The sequence below is a fragment of the Ictidomys tridecemlineatus genome, chromosome 11 (genome assembly GCF_052094955.1).
Source record: "Ictidomys tridecemlineatus isolate mIctTri1 chromosome 11, mIctTri1.hap1, whole genome shotgun sequence".
NCBI classification, from domain to species: Eukaryota; Metazoa; Chordata; class Mammalia; order Rodentia; family Sciuridae; genus Ictidomys; species Ictidomys tridecemlineatus.
In genome coordinates this window covers 6,838,898-6,856,653 of record NC_135487.1, presented here as the reverse complement: position 1 = coordinate 6,856,653, position 17,756 = coordinate 6,838,898, and the positions used below count along the sequence as shown (strand labels likewise).

The 17,756-nt window shown below is 57.2% G+C and overlaps 1 protein-coding gene across 1 annotated transcript in view; it reads left to right on the top strand.

Moving 5' to 3' along the window:
• Casz1 (castor zinc finger 1) overlaps nucleotides 1–17,756 on the top strand; it is a 142,873-nt gene that overhangs the window by 65,266 nt on the left and 59,851 nt on the right. Inside the window, exon 3 of the mRNA XM_078025275.1 lies at nucleotides 13,102–13,153. The gene's annotated coding sequence lies outside the window, so the exon portion shown is untranslated. The remainder of the gene's footprint in view (nucleotides 1–13,101; nucleotides 13,154–17,756) is intronic.

Here is a 17,756-nt window from a genome sequence, read left to right as displayed (position 1 = left end):
CCTGTTTCTCCTTGATGCCTGCGTGGAGGGAGTCCTGGTTTCGAGCTCCCTGCGAGCCGGGAATGGAGGAGAGCCTATGAAAATGATGATATGTGACAATCAGTCACAGCAATTAGTGTTTTGGTTAACAGGCCTTTTTTGTTTTCTCTCACCCAGACAGAATGTCACAAATAAATCCTCTCCTGCATTTGCATATTAATTGGATCGGAGACGTCAAGCATCTTTCATTAAAGAAAATGATCTGCATATTTGGAGACATAAAATAGTTATTTTGATGGGTTTTTTTCCCTAAGATCAGGGGGTGGGGGAGGTAGGTGATGGGAGCGGCAGGATGGAGGTAGAGTGAAGGCAGAGCCAGCCTTCTGTCTGGAGTTAACCCTCTGCAGACTGGGGCCGAGGGGCGAGGCTGGGCAGAAGGATAATTAGTCCATAAATAAACCAAAGAGCCAAGGGTCCCAGGCCCAGCCTGACGGCTATGCAGAAGGGACCCTCAGCAGAGTTTTATGCAAGGAGGTGGGCAGGGGGCCTCAACCTTGCCCTTGAACTCCTCCTCTGAGCGCCGTCCTGCCCTGGAGTACTTCCCTGGAGCAGTGGACAGGAGGCAGAGGGCGTGGCCAGGTGCCCACCTTGTATCTTGGAGTCCCCGGCTTGTCCTGTCCAGCTCCGTGTCCCCCTCACCTTGGCCCCTGAGTCAGCTCGTTCCCCCAGCCCCTGCTCTTCCTTTCTGGTAGTGCACGCAGCTGTGCCCACTTTCTCCCCACTCTCTGACCTTGGGCTTCCTGTGCCCTTCTCGTTCTCTGCCAATCATCCTCCCTCTCCTCTCCCCAGATGGAAAGTTTTCTGGGGGCAGCAGAAGTGAAGCCTGGAGTCATTATCACATGTACTCGAAATAACCCAGAAAGCTGCAGGGCCCATATTAGGGCATGAGTCCCCGTGGAAAGCCGAGCGAATGTACAGTTTTTGATAGGCAAATGGGACTGCCCAAGTCATCCCTGTTCACCCTCCTGCCTACACTCTAGGCCCTTGTCAGCTGTGTTAGCCACTGTTCTGGGTGGGCGGCAGGGATGGCTGGTGGCTGATCTTGGAGACATTTCTGAGCCCTCCCAGACAACATCCAACTTGCTTTCCAGTCTGCCGTCCCCAGCCCCAAAGCCATGCTCTCTGGCACCTTCTCCTGGTTAGGAAGTGTTTAGGTGACGATGATGATGACAATGATGACTGCCACTACTTTTTGCACGTGGAAAATGTGTAGACACTTTGCTAAGTGCTTTGCACTTGTCTCCCGGCATCCTCGCTACAGCCCTCTGAGATGGCCATGGTCATTGTGCACACTTCAGAGATAAGGAAACTCAACCTCAGAGAGGTCAGATAGCATGCTCATCCGTGCCCTTCAGAGTTCAGAACTTGCAGCCAGAACTGAGCTCCACAGGGCCCAGCTGGGGGGCCTCTGATGGAGCAACGGAGATCTGCAGTGGTCTGGCTCCTTGTTTGATCCCAGTCCCTTGCAAAGACACTCTGACTGTGGTGCAGAGTGTAAGGCCTGTCTGCACTGTGGCCTCTTCACCCCACTAAGAAGACAAGATCTGCTTTCCCTTGGGGACTGCGAGTGACCTTGGATGACTTCTGTGGGGCCTTTAACCCCAGAGGTGCCTGTTCCACACTTGGTCCTTGCATGCAGCTTTGCTTAGAATTAAGTGCCCGGATCTTCTGTTCTCCTCTGATCCTTCTCACGGTGCCGGGCTCCGGGGCTCAGGCCTGGGATTCAGCAGTACCTGAAGGCGTGGCCAGCTCTCTGGTGGAGCTATATACCAGCTCACCTCTGTCCCATGGCCTGGGTGGGCCTGGGTTTCCCTTGGTAGCCTGGGGTTGATGCTGCCTCCCCAGCACCCAGATTCTAAATCCATGGTGTGTGCAGCCTTAGGTCAAAACCTTGAAATTCAGGGTCCTTTCCTTTGGCCCCCTTCTTCCTCTAGCCAGGGTGCATGAGCAGAGCGTGGCTCCCAGGTCCAAAGGGAAGGTGTGAAGTGTGGCCAGAAGGTTTTGGATGCAAACTGAGTCCGTGTGGGTCCTGCCTTGCTGTTTTTATGACCCGTGTGCCTCGAGCAGGTCATCTCCCTTCTCTGAGCCTCAGTTTCCTCCTGGCTCCGACGGCTTTGCCTGCCCCAGCTCTTTCCTGGACCACCCTCTGACCCTCAGTGACTTTAGCTACATGTGCTTTTGGCAGGGCAGGAACAGTAGCAGGGATCCGGTGGCCCTCAAATTTTGGGTTCTTGGACAAGGGGCTTGGGGTGCCCTCTCAGGGAGCAGGTGGACAGGCGGGGTGTTTTATGGAGTCTGGGGAGTCCTGCGGCAGCTGTATCTGTTAAATGCCAAGAAGCCAAGTTGGTTTAATATGATTGTAGCTGCTGCTTTGATAAATCAAAATAATTAAAAATAATAAATTTGATTCCTCAACCAACAGGCCGTGTGTGGGCGCAGGGCCTGGGTTGCGGAGCTAGGGCCAGGGAACTGGGAGGGGACACTAGAACACAGGAAGGCCTGCCTTTGTGGGATCATAAATGGGGAGGTGGACATGAGCCTGGCCTAGAGGTCAGCTCTGCAGATCGACAGGGGGGAGCGTCTTTCATGAGAAGAGCGTGGTCCAGGTTGGGCCAGAACCCTCGTGGGACCTGCCCCTGCCAGCCTCAGTGTCCTCATCTGTCAAGTGGGGCAGTAGTCCCGCCTGCCTCACAGGGCTTTGCTGAGCACGTAGAGCGTGGGTCAGACCCTTGTGTGCCTGTGTCAGGCCTTGTGGCCCCCTCAGCTCATCTTCGCACTGCTGGGTACTGTCACCGCCTGGGGCTCACTGCACTGCTACCCGCAGCTGCCCGGGACTCTTCCTCAGCTGCCGGCTGTTGTCCCAACACAGGATTGTTCTGTTTATGAGGACATCCCCCGGTGCAGGACATTTCTATTGATAGCTCCCTTCTGGTTCCAGAGTTGGGTCAGGAAACAGCATGCCACACCCTGGGACAGTCTCTGGTTCAGGGTGCCGGCAGCTCAGACCACGGTGGGTGGGAGCTGGAAGGGTCAGCCCCCCTCTCCCCCTCCCTCCCCTCACCTCCCCCCATCCACATCCTCAGGAGCCCTGTTTGGTGTCTGAGCTGCTGGAAATCTGAACTGAGTGGAGGGGGAGGGCCTGGGGGGAGGGAGGGACAGGGTGTCTGTCTCTTTAAATGCACTTTGTGTCAGTGCGATAAGGAATTTGATGGCTTTATCAGAAATACCAAAGCTTTATTTAGCAGGGTGAGGCTCACACCACTCGGCTCCACGCAATCTGCAGATAAATAGCAAAAAAGAAAAGGAGAAAGGGCCCAGCGGCTCCCCCAGCTCCCCAACACCCCACCTCGGCAGAGAAGCAAGGACAGGCCAGGAGAAAGGCGGAGGAGACAAGTTGGGAGTTTGGAGGATCCCGGAGTCGCTGGCAGGGTGGGGTGCGTGCAGTGGGACCCGCAGGGCTTTCTGAAAGTGCTGACAGGCCGGCTTCTGCCCCTGCTCCACCAGAGGCCTTCCTAGATTTTTCTGTTATCGGGCACAGACACTAGGACAGTCCTAATTCTTCCAGAGAGAGGGCTTGCAGGGAGACACGCCCTCCGGCCTCCCTCTACCTCCAGCCCAGCCAGGTCTCTCCAGGGCAGTCCTCAGGCCCAGCCGTGGGCGAGGAGGAAAGGCTGGATGACTGGGCAAGGAACCACCAGGGGGCTGCCCCTCACTGCAGCTCTGAGAAGGGGGTCCTGGCTCCACACGATATGGCGGAGGAAGCTGCGGAGGGCAGGGCTGGGGGCCCACGGGACTCTGTGCTCAGGGCCGTCTCAGCCCTGGTCACATGGGGATGCCAGAGGAGCTGCGGCATGGCCCTGCCTACCTGTGGCATTCCAGGACTTTCTGTGCTTTCTGCCAGTTGGGCAGCTCTGAAGGACCCCCCACCCCCATCCTGGCCAGTCTAGACTTCCCTCTTTTGGAAGGTCAGCAAACCAGCAAAATGACATCTTTATTCCCTTCTTCCTCCTTGAGCCTCCTCTTTGTACCCTCGTGTTTGTCTTCCTGCCCCTCCTGGGGGCCCCTCCCCAGAGATCCAGCTTCATGGTCAGCACAGGGCAGCGGTGGCTCAGGCATGGCAGTTCTGAAGTCCTCCCGACTCTGCCCTCCTCCCTTTGCCCTCCACCCCCAAAGGCTTTTGATGGGAGCAAAGCAGATTGAAGCCTGGTCCCCACCCAGGCCTCTGCGTGCCCTCCGCGGTTCTCCCCTTCTAACCCTGGAGACCCGGGCAGGCTTGGGCATCTGTGCTCACAGGAGAGCCTCCCGGGTGGCAGCAGCTGGGTGCTGTGGGGCATGGAGGAGCCTCTGCCTCCTTCCTCAGCTGGGTGCACAGAGATGCTTCTCCAGGCCCCACTGGCCAGCCTTTGGGCTCCTCGCCCCTTCCTACTGGCTCCACAGTCCAGCAGAGCCAAGGCCTGCGTCCTGTGCAGACCCTGCCTACCCCGGCTTCAGGGCTGCTTCTGCCTCTTGGTAGGCAGCAGAGTTGGTTGAGGAGAGGTCTCTGCCCAAATAGGTGTCTCCAAAAGTGGCAGAAGGACCAAGGCCTTCCAGAGCCCACAAGCTGGTCCCTCAGACAGCAAGGAGGTTGGGCGAGGACAAGGGACACTTCGGGGGTGGTTACGGGGAGTCCAGCCTCGGGCTGGCTGAAGGCCAGGTGAGCAGACTTTGAGAGTAGCTCTGGACTGAGCATCCTCTCCCTGGAGCAGAGAAGGAGCCGAGCCCAAGCTCCCAAAGTAAGTCAACGGCAGGGAGCCCGAGAAAGCCGGCCAGCAGGCTGAGGGCCAGCCAGGTCAGTCTCATAGGGATTCCTGGGCTTTGGGGAGTGGAGCAACAGGATTAGCCTGGCTGCTTGGGGAGGGGAAGCGTGGGGCGGGGCGGAGAAACAGGGGAGCTGGGGGGCGGGTGCTGGCCAGGGCAGGGCAGAGGCTGGAGGAAGCTGCAGAAAGGCCGAGGCCCAGAGACAGACAGGAGGAATAAATGGAAGTGACAGGGTCAGGCCAGACCTTTGTCCTGCAGCCTGATTAGAGAGTCTGCCCTGGATTTCTGAAACTTTGGGATGTTGTCGGACAAACTGGAGCTTAATTCTGTCAGAGCGCTGGGGAGATTAGAATTGACATCCTGGGAGCACATTCCTGGCTGGGCAGAAATCCAGCCCCCGCTGGGAAAAACCTGTGAAAGCATGGCTGGCCCGTGGTGGCGGCGGGGGTGCCCCTCAGCACCGGTGGCCACTGCAGCCTCGTGGGTTGGAGCCAGGAGCCTCTGGAAGCCTGGGCTGTGTCACTGGAAATCACAGAGGCTGGGCACGGCCACTTCTGAATCTAATTCCTTTTCTGGGTCCTTTCCTCGCCGCCCTGCCTGGGGCAGAGAACTAAAGTTGGTTGGACCTCCGTTTCCCCATCTTTCAGTGGGGCAAGTTCTGCCTTCCAGACAGCCCACCTCCCCAGCCTTCCTTTCCTTTGAACTTGGAGGCCTAACTCTGGGCGGGTGATGGGGACTCTTCCCCACGCTCAGCTGTGGCCGAGCCAGAGCCTGCTGGGAGACAGTGAGCCTTCTCTTGCTCAGCTCCCTGGCGTGGGGTGGCAGGCAGTGCCCATCAGCACCGTGTTCCAGCTGGTGCAGGTGGAAGGCCCCTGACACTGAACACGGTGGGTCCTTTCCATCGGCCTCTGGGAGCCCCTTGAGATGGGCTTGTCCCTCTATCAAGGACTCCAGGAAACCCCCACCCAGACTAAGCAAGCTGAGGCCAGCAACGCAGGCCACGCCGCAGGGGCCCCAGGCAGGATGGCCACCCTCAGGACCAGAGAAGGGACTGGAGGACGGGACTGCAGGCCAAGCACCGGAGCCCCAAACGGGGCTGTTTCCGGAAGAATTGAGTACCCCTCCCCACTTCCCCCCTGATTCTAATGACTTTTAAATATTGGTAAATATTTTGGCTGGTGCAGGCTCTCGTGGCAGAGAGCTAAGCTCTCTACAGTTCAGGACCTACAAATTATTTATTAAAGATCTGAGATGCGGCGCAATTATGTGGAAAGGGCCCCCAAAATTAAATAAATAAGTAACAAAATAAATAAATAACAGCCCACTGGCCTCTTGAAGGCTTGGGGAGCTGCACACATGATTGTCGGCTTGATGAAATCCCCCCGGATGTAATGAGCTGATTTTCTGCTGTTAATATTGCATCTGCTGATGAAGGATTCGTTAGGATAATGGAACGAAGCTAAAATATAAATGACTCCCTGTCAAGAAGCAGCTTTTGTTTGTTGATCTCCTGACAGTTCCCGGGCCAAGGCAGGGGTTTCTGTGTGCTCACGCATTCGGGAGCAGGCAGGAGGGCGGGGTGAGGGCCTCCGGGACCCCTGAGCACCTGGCTCCCGGTTATCCTGGGCTTTCCCTTTGAGGTGGGACTGCCCGACCTTGGGAAGCCCTGGGGGCGGGGAAGTCATCCATCAGACCCACCGGGGCCTGTTGCACTAAGATGCTGGGCGGCTGCACAAGTTGTCTGGGGAGCCAGGCCGAGGGATGCACACGCACGAGAAGACACGTTGCCTGTGTGTGGCGGCACTTGAGACCTGCAGTCGCGGGTACCGGCCTGGGGCCATCGGGAGACACCCAGCCTTTCCTGGTTTCTGTTCCTTCCACCATCAAGGAGCACATCTTGCCCAGGCCCAGGAACACCTGGGCAGTGGTTCGGTCAGTCAGGCGGGGCTGGAGGGAAAGGACCCATTCGAAGTGAGGGTGTTCACCTTTGCGCCCTGCCTGTCTTAGCTCACCTTTCTGCTGAGCTGCCACATGGGCCACCCACTGTCCTCTTCCTAACAGCATTTGTTTTTTTCCTTTTTAAAAAAAAAATTATATCATTTTTTGGACTGGGGACATAGCTCAGCTGGAAGAGTGCTTGTCTCACCTTCACAAGGCCCTGGGTTCAATCCCCAGCACCACACACAGACAAACAAAAAAAGTGGTTTCTTTTTTATTGTGAGAAAATGCACAGGCCAGAACATTTCCCTGTGTGACTATTTTAAAGTATACAATTCAGGGTCATTAAATACATTTCCTAGAGTTGCCTGTCACTGATACCTAGTTCCGGAACTCTTTCTTCACCCCCAACAGAAATGGCACCCATCACACTCCCACTCTCCCCTTGCCCCAGCCCCACAACCACTAACATGCTCTCTGTCTCCATGGATTTCGTCTCTGTTAGGATATTTCATATGAATGGAGTCAGCGTGTGGCCTTTCCTGTCGCATCTTTCGCTCAGCTTGTTTTCCAGGTGTGCCTATGTTGTCGCATGAGCCAGGACTCTGTTCCTTTTTATGGCTGTGTGATAGTCCATGGTGTAGATAAACCACATGTTGATCCATTTATCAGTTCATGGACACTTGGGTTGTATCCACCTTTTGGCTATTGCCAATAGTGTTGCCATGAATATTTGTGTCCGAGATTTTTCTTGAGTCCCTGTTTTCCCTCCTTGGGGTCTATAGCTAGGAGTAGACGTGTTGGATGTCTCCCAGCTTTTAAAGACGGGGACCCTGGCAGCAGAGAGCAGGTGCTTACCATACCAGACATTGTGCTGAGCACATCTTCAGTGGGGTCCTCCCAGCAGCTGGCAGTAAGTTTCGAGGCATTGTTCAGATCAGCTGCCACCAGCTCTGTCTCGGATCTCTCTTACTTTTTCTTCCCTGTGCCCAGCATGGCATGGTGCACACAATATGTGCTCAATAAACATGTGATGATCTCGCAGAACCCGGCTGGGAGAGAGCTGGGGTCAACTTGGGAAAGGGCTGGGAGCAGTTGCTGTCTCTCTGGGCATCTGTCTGGCCACTGTGCCTACCGGTCCAGCAGTCCCATATTCAGCCCTGATTGGTCAGAACGCTGCTGAGCCCCTCCCAGCATATGGGACAATCTTGCTGACTCCTTGGCCAGTACTGCTTCTCATCTTGACCTTGAAGGCCCCTACAAAGGGAGCAAACCAGGCCACAGACTCAGACCCTTCTTCCTGGGAAGGAGACCAGTACTGCCCAGAGGCACCTCTGTTGATCGATAGGCCCCCTGGGGAAATGGTGGCATTATTTTCTCCTCCAGAGGGGTCCCAGGAGGGGCCAGAGGGCACCTCTTCTCCTGGAGCCTTGAGCATCTCCCATCAGCCCCAGAGTCCCTGGCCATGCGTGGGAATCATTTGAGACAGCGTGCAATAGGACATGAAGGCCTGAGTTGGGAAGGCCCAGGACAGACTGGGAGAGTGAGAGCACCCAGGGCCAACCTGGCCAGCAAGGTTCCTAGCTGCAGGACAGAGGGGCCAAGCTGGGTGCCTCTCTGCTTTTTATTTTATGACTATTGTTAAAAAAAAAAAAAAAATTCTTGAAGGGCTGGGGAAGGGGCCCCAGTGGTAGACTGGCGAGGTCCTGTGTGCAGTGGCCAATACCACCAACAAACCTGGAGCCAGGGCTTAAAAGAACACGTTGGCAAACCCCTTTCCTGTTCCTGAATCCCTAGGTCCTCCTTCTTGACCCTGTGCAGACTTTTCAGGGTTCTGGACAAATGCCCGTCAAGACTGGGAAACAATGCCAATCCAGAGGCCATCTCCAGGTGCTGGACAGACACAGCCACCTGGGCCTCCCTGCCTGGAGGTCTTGGCGCCCTGCCCTCTGCGGGTTTGGGCAGCTCACTCTGACTGCCGTCCCATCCAGACCCGGCACCTGCTGGACCACGCAGAGCCCGCGGCCCCTCATTGTCCTGCTAACCACTGTGTGAAGGTTCCGGGCGTCCTGTGACCTCTCCGTCTTGCCTGGTCACGCTGTGGATGGCCCACTGACACACATCCCCGGGCGGGCGGGCACTGCGCGGGCTGGGGAGGGCCTGCCTGGCCCCTGCGTGGCCTTCTCTCCCCGGCCCTCCTCCCCTTCGCTCTTTCTGTTCTTTTCTTTTCCCCTCTATTTCTGCCTCCCTCCCTCTCTTTCCCTCTCTCACTCTCTCTTTTTCCCCTCTTTTAACATGGTTTTCCTAAAAAGTTTTTTAATCAATCAAATTTGAGGCAGAAAATAGGTTTTGTCACGCCTGGTCCTGGGACAGTGTGACTCTCACCCAGACTCCTGACAGCTCTTCAATGCAGGGAGGGGGCCAAACAGAATATTTCTCCGGGAAAGTGCCCGTTTCCATGACGCTGCCCCTTGTTGTCTGTCTGCCCCCCTCCTCAAGCTGCCACTGACATGGCCCCAGCCCCTGTGAAAGGGCCAGGCCTGGAGAGGGGGTGTGCGAGGACGGGAGGCCGAGGGGGCAGGGGAAGGAGCCAGCACTGGGGGGAGCCGGGCAGCCCGACAGCTGTCCTGAGCCTCCATGGCCCCAGAGGGTTGGGAGCAGGTAGGAGAATGGGGACAGGGGCCTGGCCTGGGCTGCATAATCAGAGGAGCCTCATACATACGGAGCTGGTGAGGCTCCGAGGCCGAGCCTGGCCAGGCACTGGCTCCTGGTGACTGCGAGGGATGAGCCTTCTCCAGGTCCTGGTACGCTGGCCCCTGCCCTGCCCCCCTTCACTCTCCACCATCCTTCCTGGACCCTGGACTCCAGCACCTCTGCCCCTCCTGGCCCTGCCCACCCGGTGCCCCACTGAGCTCCCAGGCCCCTGCTCTTCCCTCTTCCTCCTCTCCATCTCCGTCTTTCACCCTCTCCTCTCTACTCTTCTCGCTCTCTTTTATAATTAATGATTAGTTTTAATTGGTTTGCTTAGGCCGCCTGACAGCAAATTAACAGAAGCCAGCCCAGGGCTGCCAGGCTCGGGTGGGAGACCACTGAGCTTCCGGCCGACCGGCCAGGGGAGGCATGAGGCAGGCTGCCCCACGCACTCCCCTCCTGGCCAGTGGGCTGGGTGAGCTGGGCAGAGGTCAGGCCGCACCGACAGGCAGCAGCCGGCAAGAAGAAGGCAGAGCGTGCTTCGCGCGGGAGGGCTCACTGGGCCCACCGTCCCCAGCTTTTGTTTCTGTCCTCTTCACTGTCACACACTGGGGTCAGGCTGCTGCCTCTGGTCTGGGGCAGGGTGCGCTTTTGATTCCGCCATCCTCACCTAGACCATGGGCCAATAGGGCTGGTAGCTTGGCACCTCTGGAGCCAAGATCTTTCCCATGGACAGGAGGAAGGGGCCGCGAGGTTGCTGTCACCATGAGCTTTGTTAGCTGTCCTCAACCTTCTGGTCCTTGGTTGTCTGATGCGAGTAGTTAGGATTAAACACTGGGTGGACAGACGGACAGGAGGATGGATGGAGGGGTGGGCCGCTGACGGTGTGGGTACGCTGGCATTCCTTGGGCACTTTCTGCCATGACCCTCGAGCATATTCCTTCCCCTTTCTAGCCTAGAAGGGTCTTGCTTATCCTGAGCCTCCCTGAGAGGAGGTCCCCCACTCTCTGGTTTTCCCAGCTGCTCTACCTCTTCCTGGGCCTGGCAGAATCCCTCCTGACCACATCCACTTCCTGACTCTGCCAGTCCTTGGGTATGCCACCTACTCATAGGGGCCAGAACAGGCATCAGGCACAGAGAAGGGCAGACAGGAGAAGATACTTTGGCAAGGAGAGAGAAATGGTGCTGGGATGCAGCTCGTGGTAGAGCGCGTGCCTAGCGTGCTCAAGGCCCTGGGTTCCATTCCAGGCCCTGCCAAATAAAAGAGAATTGAACATGTAGTACTGGGGACTCCTCGCCCCCCCCCCCCCCCCCCGCAGGGACCTAGAATCCACCAGTGTCCCAGATCCACCCAGAGGCAGCCTCCTTGCTGTGATCCACCAGGCCACCTGCCTGGGGCCAGTGCATCCTGGTCCTGGAACGTGGCATCTCTGCCCCTCCCCCCTTCCCCTAGCCCCAACCAACTCCTAGAAAGTTTCCTGATTGTTCTGTGCGATCAGATCTGCAAGTTGCTCTCTAAGCTTCTTGTCACATTTTGACTTAATGAAGTGCAACTGCTGAGGGATTTGGGTTCAGCGCTCCGGTCTCTGCGCTCCCTTGTTGTCAGAAAACAGGGGTGGTTGGGGACGCCAACACAGCGCTGCAAGTCGTTATCATTCCGGTCAGTCTGTTTAACACAAAATTAAACAAAGAACTAATTAGTGCCTCATGAATTAATAAATGCACAGTTGCCGGGGAGGATGGGAGGGGAGAAAAAGGTGGTAGAAGGGAGATACTGGAGTTGTGGAGTTGGGGGGCTTTGGGGGTCCAAGGGAGGCTGGCCGGGACTCCTTGAGAGAGCACAGGCAGAAGAGGATGGACAGGAAAGTGATGACACCCCAGCCAGGGCCCAGACTGACTGGCCAGGACGTGAGCTCGGCCAGCGGAGCCCACCTGGTGCCTCCTGGTGGAGGCCTGAGGTCCCGGTGCCTGGTCCTGCGGCCTAGTGTGGGGTCCTTCCACTTGACCCAGCTAGCCTCTCCTCTGTGACTCCTCCCTTTTCCACGCTGGGCCTCCGCTGGCCTCCTCTGCTCCCCCTTTCTCTCTGCTGCCCCCTATCTCATTTGCCTGCCAGCTCTCTGCAGACCCTCAGCTCTTACCATCTGCATCAGATAGGTGGGTGTTAGAAGCCTGCAGGGCGGCCCTCCACAACCACTGCATGCCCACCACACCCTTAGTCCTCCCAGAGGCTATACTGGCAGGGTGGGCTCTGCCCCGGTGGGCACCCCTCTGCCCCAGCCCAGCACAGGCAGCAAACACCAGCAGAGAGCCGAGCCCTCCTTAAGAGGGCATGTCAGGTACAATTAGCATTATCTGTCTAAATATGTCCTGGGAACGGAGAACGGCTGGTGGGACTGGGTGGCATTCCGGGAGCCCTGTGCAAGGTCACCTCATCTCCCACAATCCCCCCAATCTGATTTGGGGATTACACGGCCTAAGGAAATTGGTGTTATTCCTCTTGCATCATTGATAAGCCACAAAGGAGGGAGAGGAAAGAAAAAACGTAGCCAAGAGCACAGGGCCGGCTCAGCAAGGGCAGGTGGGGCCAGGTGGGTGGGCAGAGGCCTCCTTGGGTTTTCCCTCCGTGCTGGGGGTCTCTCCTGAGTGAAGCTTCTCACACTCCTGCTGTTGGCTGGGGGGGCCTCAGCCTGAAGGCCAAGCTGAGTCGTGTGTTGATTACAGACCCTCGACATTGTTGGGCCATTTCTCTCTCCCTACGTGGACCTCCAGTAGTTGTGGGGACTTACTGGTGGACTTCAGGTTGGGAGGTGCTATCCGCAGCTTGTTCCTGAGGAGTTGAGGCCTCTTGGTACCTGCCCTGGTCCACCCTTGCCCTTTGGACACCCACTTCCTCTAGCAAAAGCTTGGCATCTGTCACTTTTATGTTCGGGGGGTGGGTTGGGGAAGAGTAAAGGGGTAGCCGGTGCTGTGTTCTGTGGTCTCCAGGCGTCCCTTCTCAGCCACTGCAGCTCCACAGGAGCTGGTAGTCCCCATAACCGGAGCCCCCCATAACCAGAGCCCCCCCATGCCTGATTCCCTTCTCTCTCTGTGGACAAGAGTGGGAATCATGGTCTGACTTTCCTCCTCTTGGTTCGGGCTGTCCTGAGATCTGTATTTCCCTGGTGATCGGCCCTGCTGCTTTCTGAATTTTCAGACTTTGGTTGGTACATGCTTAAGTGGGTCAAAATCAGAGTCTACTCAGCATGTCTGACCCCTGCAGCTGGCCTCAGAGCATTGACCCCTCAACCCACAAAGTGGCAGGGAACCCTGGGAGCACAGAGAGTCTTGAAGGGCCTGCCCTGGAGAGTTGTGGAGTTCCTGACTGAAAAGGCTAAGGGGAACGTGGCATGGTGTGTAATCCCAGAGTCTTGGGTATCTGAGACAGGAGGATTGCAAGTTCAAGGCCAGCCTCAGCAGCTTTGAAAGGCCCTAAGCAACTTTGAGAGACCCCGTCTCAAAATACAAAAGGCATGGGAGAGGGGGATGGGAATGTGGCTCATTGTCAAAGTGCCCCTGGGTTCAGTCCCCAGAACCAAAAAAAAAAAAAAAAAAGAAAAAGAAAAAAAGACTAACAGGCTCCTCTCTCTTCCTCCCCAGGATGAAGTGACACCCCATCAGCATCTGAGGCACCTCTAGGACCCGTTAGGAGGTAAGGCATGCACCTTCTCCATAATCCTGTGTCTTCTCTCCTGCTGGTGACCACTCGCATGCATGACACACGTGTCATCCTGAGTACCCAGGAGAAGTGGGAAAGGTGGGGGGGACAGGAAATGGGAGCCATGCTGCCCATTGGAACCTGGCAAGAAAAGATGAGCCCCAGCAGAGCTTCTCTGATTGGCTCTTTGGCTGGAAATGGGCGGGGGACTCATGGATTGCGGACAGGGGCAAGGACTGTGCTCCAGGCAGCATGGGACAGTGGGACTCTGGGGCCTGGGCTTGGGCTGCCGGTGGTACCATGCACCGCTCTGGCCGCCACTGCTGGCTCTCCCTGGAAGCTCTGCTGTGGCCCTGCCAGACAACCCTGTGGGCTTGAAGCCCTGGAACTCCCCCTCTGCCTGTCCCCTCCAAGGCTGGCCACCCAATTGGCCTGCTCCTTCCTCCCACGGAGGGGAGAGCAGACCACAGCACCCTGCCTTTCCACAGCCCAGGACTCCCCCTGGGCTGGGCACATGGGGCTGCCCTGGTCTACCCAACTTCACAGGCTGTCACAGTCCCCCGGTGGCTCGAGGAACCACAGGGCCACCGGGCCTCGGGCCCCAGGCAGTGCCGTGTCAGAGGTGACCGGTGGAACGCCAGTGTTATGTAAATAGCGGGGCCTGCCTGGCGGGCGAGCTGGCTGGCTGCAGCCATCCATCATCTCCTCTCCGCGGGGCGGGGGACAGACAGGGCACCGTGCGCTTGGCTCCAAACCTGTTTGTTTTCCCTTTGTCTCTTGCATTTCGGGGGCCCGGCTGCGACCGGCTCCGGGTTTTGTCCTGCTGACCCCCTCCCCTCGGGAGGACGGGGGAGGGAGAAGAGTCCCCAGGCTCCCACTGCGGCATCCCTTTCGTACTTCAAAGGCTACCCCAGCATTGTCTGCGCCGGCGGGCAGTGGCCCTGAAAACGTGATCAGAGGCGGCCCGGTGTAGGGCAGGCCCGGCCCGCGCCCTGCGCTCTCGCTGGGGCCTGTGGATTCCTCCCTTTGCCGCCAGCACCACCCTGGTTACAGCCTGCTCCCGGGTCCTCTTTGGCCTTTCTCTCCCTGCACCCCTTCTCACCCCCTTCTGGCTGCTCCTTCCTGCTCTCTCAGCCTCAGCCTCCTCTCAGGCCTTTGAGAATCTCCACCCCTTCCTATCATCCCTGAGAATCTCTAGCACAGAGAATCGCTTCCCAGGATGCTGGGAGCTGGAAGTTGGCTTCCTGTGCTAGGACTTGTTCTTCCCCTTCTCCTCTCCACTTCTGCTCCTTTGAAAGTCCAGGTTGAACATTGGAGCAGGCATGCAAGTCCTGAAAGTTGGTCCCATGAGCCTCCATTTTCTGAAGCAGGCCTGGGCTAACTCTGGCCCCTGAGCCACATTTGGCCCACAGTCTGTTTTTATAAATAAAGTTTTATTGGAAACAGCCATGCCCATTCATTTGCATACTGCCTACGTCTACTTTCACTCCAGAGGGGCAGAGTTGAGTGGTTACAACAAACTGTTTGGCCTACAAAGCACAAAATATTTCATATCTAGCCCTTGACAGAAAAGATTCTGGCCTCAGCCCTGGAGGTTCTGGCTGCTGCTCTCTGTCTCTCTGTGTGTGTCTCTCTCCCTGGTAAAATATATGTAACGTGAAATCTGCCGTCGTGACGATGTTAAGTGTATCATTTCCTGGCAGTACATGCATTCACAGTGCTGTGTGCCGTCATCATGAGCTCAGTGAGATTGCTCTGAGGGGCGTGGGCGTTTGTCTGGGAGCCCTGTGCTGGGGGTTGCAAGCTGTTTGCTGTCCTGGTCTCTTGGGGAGCCCCCATCTCTTCTCTCCTGAGGGCTTCACCCTCTGCTCAGTCTTCCTGCCTATAAGTCCCAGCCCTTCTCTCCTCATCTGAGCTCCCTCCCAGCTCCGACTTCCAGTACCCAAGTAGCCTTTAGCAGGCTGTTTAACCTCAGACCCAGTTTCCTCTTCTGCATGGTGAGAAGAGCATCTACTTTGCAGGGTTGTTGGGACAAGTGAGTGAGTTATGGCTAAAAGCCGCCAGCCCAGGACCCAATAGGTAGCAGAAGTACATGGTTCCTCCTCCCTCCCAGAGTCTGTGTCTCCAAAGTGGGCCCACAGTGGGCTCCTTGGCCTGGGTCCTTGACAGGCCTCTGGGCAAGTTCCACGGAGCTGCCCCTGCTCTGGGCACCTCTGAGTTTGATCCCTTGAGAAGGCATGGCTTCTGATTCCAATGAACCTGTGGAAGAGAAACACCCCCTGGGCAGTGTACTGCAGATGGCCTTGTAGATGACCTCTCTGAGTGCCAGCATCTCAGTCTGTAAAACAGAGTCCTGACCACCATGCTGTGCTCTTCGGACTGTGGCTAAGAAGAACCGGGTGTTTGGGGACTAGCCCTGAAGGCTGTGGTAGGTATTGCCAGCAGGGAAACAGGCCAAGAAAGAGTCTGGGTCTGAGCTTGGTCCCATGGGGGTCAGGCCATTGTGCTAGCTAAGAAGTCCCTGGAACTTATTTGGTGGGCAGTTAGTTGTTCTGTCAAGGGTCACGGCCAAGGCTGTCCTGGTCCAGCACCATGACGGTGGGCTAACCTGGGGGCCAGGCTCCAATCCCTAGAGGAGAGGCTGGCGGAACGGGGAAGAATGAAGTTTTACATGTCCAGCTTCTGGGGCTGGAGCTGAGGTGCGCACTGGCCACCCTCTCCTGCTGGTTCTCCGCAGCCTCTTTTCCTGGCCTCTGTGTGGGCACCGGCCTTGGGTGCCTCTCTCCTCTCCTCCAGTCCTTCTCTGTACCCCGGGAGTTTTTCTCCCTCCCTGCCTTGCCGCCACCCCCCGCGACTCCGGCTCCCTCTCCTCTCCTCTCCGCTCTCTCCTTTTCATCTACTCGGAAGGCTTTACTTTACTTCCTTGTCACCCTAATTGATTGCATTAACCTTTCAGCGTATTGGATTTCCCCGGCATCGTGCAGAGAAGCCCTGTGCAATATGCTTATAATCTGAGCCATAATGGACAGTTTGCAGTCAACAAGCCCCTTCTCCCATCGGCCCCGTTGACATCTCTCTTGCCCAGGCCACCCTGGCCACTTCCCTGGCTGGCAGGGGTGGGGCAGTGGAATGGGGCCTGGAGGAAGTGAACACACCCTGGGACCCACCAGTGCGTTTCCCTGCCTCTCCTTTGCCCCAGCCTTGCTTCTCTTTTTCCAAGCTCCTTGGCCTGGGTCCTTGACAGGCCTCTGGTCTTTAAGAGTCCCCTTGGCTTGGCTTTCTGCTCCTGGGACTCTCTGCCTGCTGAGTGGCTGGTGGGGCCAGCGTGGAGTTGGTGAAGGCGAGGGTTCCCTGTTCCCCAGAGCAAACTGTCCCTCTGTCACTTGCCTGGGAGGCTTTGGAGAAGAATGATGGGGATGACTGCAGGAGGCAGGGGGTGGCTGAGAGATGAGATCTTTGGCCTTGACAGGACCCTGAGTCAATGGCAGGCCTCTGTGCGCTTCTGGCAGCTGGACCACTGCTGCAAAGGGTGTAGGGGCACAGGGAAGACAGAAGGAGGGGATCCGTCGGAGCCGAGGGAAGAGAGAGGAGCACTTCAGGGCTGGCCGCCCCTGAGCCAGGCGGCAGCAGCTTTTCCCAGCAGCGAGGACCTAACACGTGCCTCAGCAGCTCTGTCTCCAGCACCAGTGTCATGCTGTGCGACTGGGTAGTCAGTGAGACATCTCAGGGTCTCGATGTCCCACCAGATGTTTAGCAGTAGCTTTGAGCAGATCCATCTGCCTTCATCAGAGGAAGAGGGATGGTGCAGCAGCAGGCAGTGCGCCAGCAGAGCCCTGTGTGGAGCAGTCCCACCTGGCCTGACTTGGCTCCCTCAGCTGGGCTCCTGGATGGCACCTGCTAGTCCAGCAGTAACAGAGCAGCCTGCCCCATGCCCGAGTCCCAACCCCATCCATCCTGGCCAGACCCTCTGTCCAGCAGCCTGGTCAGCCGAGTCGTCACTCAGGACAGGATGGGATGTCAGGTTGAATACATTAGTGTCAGGCTGGAGGAGCAGGCGGAAGCTCCCATTAGCCCTGGTGGTACTTCTCTCTCCCACACTGTTCTCTCCCGGCCCTTTGCCCATCATCTTCTCCTTCCGACCATCCCTGCCTCCTCCCATCACTCCATCACTCTGAAGGGCAAGCTTTGGCAAGAGAGAGCTGGACCTCGGTCCTTCCCATCCTCTCCCAAGGATTTCGGGGGTAGGCAGAGGGCACAGCAGGGAGAAGCCAGGCTTCGAATTAAAGTTTGTGATTGTCAGTGTCAGGAGAAGCTAAATAACCCTGTAACTAGTATGAAGGTGAATTCACGGTCTGCTGCACATGGAGAATACGAGTGTCTGCCAGACGGGCGAGTGCGCAGCCCGGGAGTCCGCCTGCCTTGGTGGGTAGCCTCCTCTCCAGGGACCCAGCGAGAGGCAGGAGGAGAGCCATGAACTCTCCCGCCCCTGCCAGGGAGCAGCTGCCGGGGAGCCCCCACCAGGCACCCGGGGGGCAGCTCAGTGGCTTGACAGCCTGCAGGCCCTGGCAGCAGCGACCTAGGGGGACGTTTGTAAGCA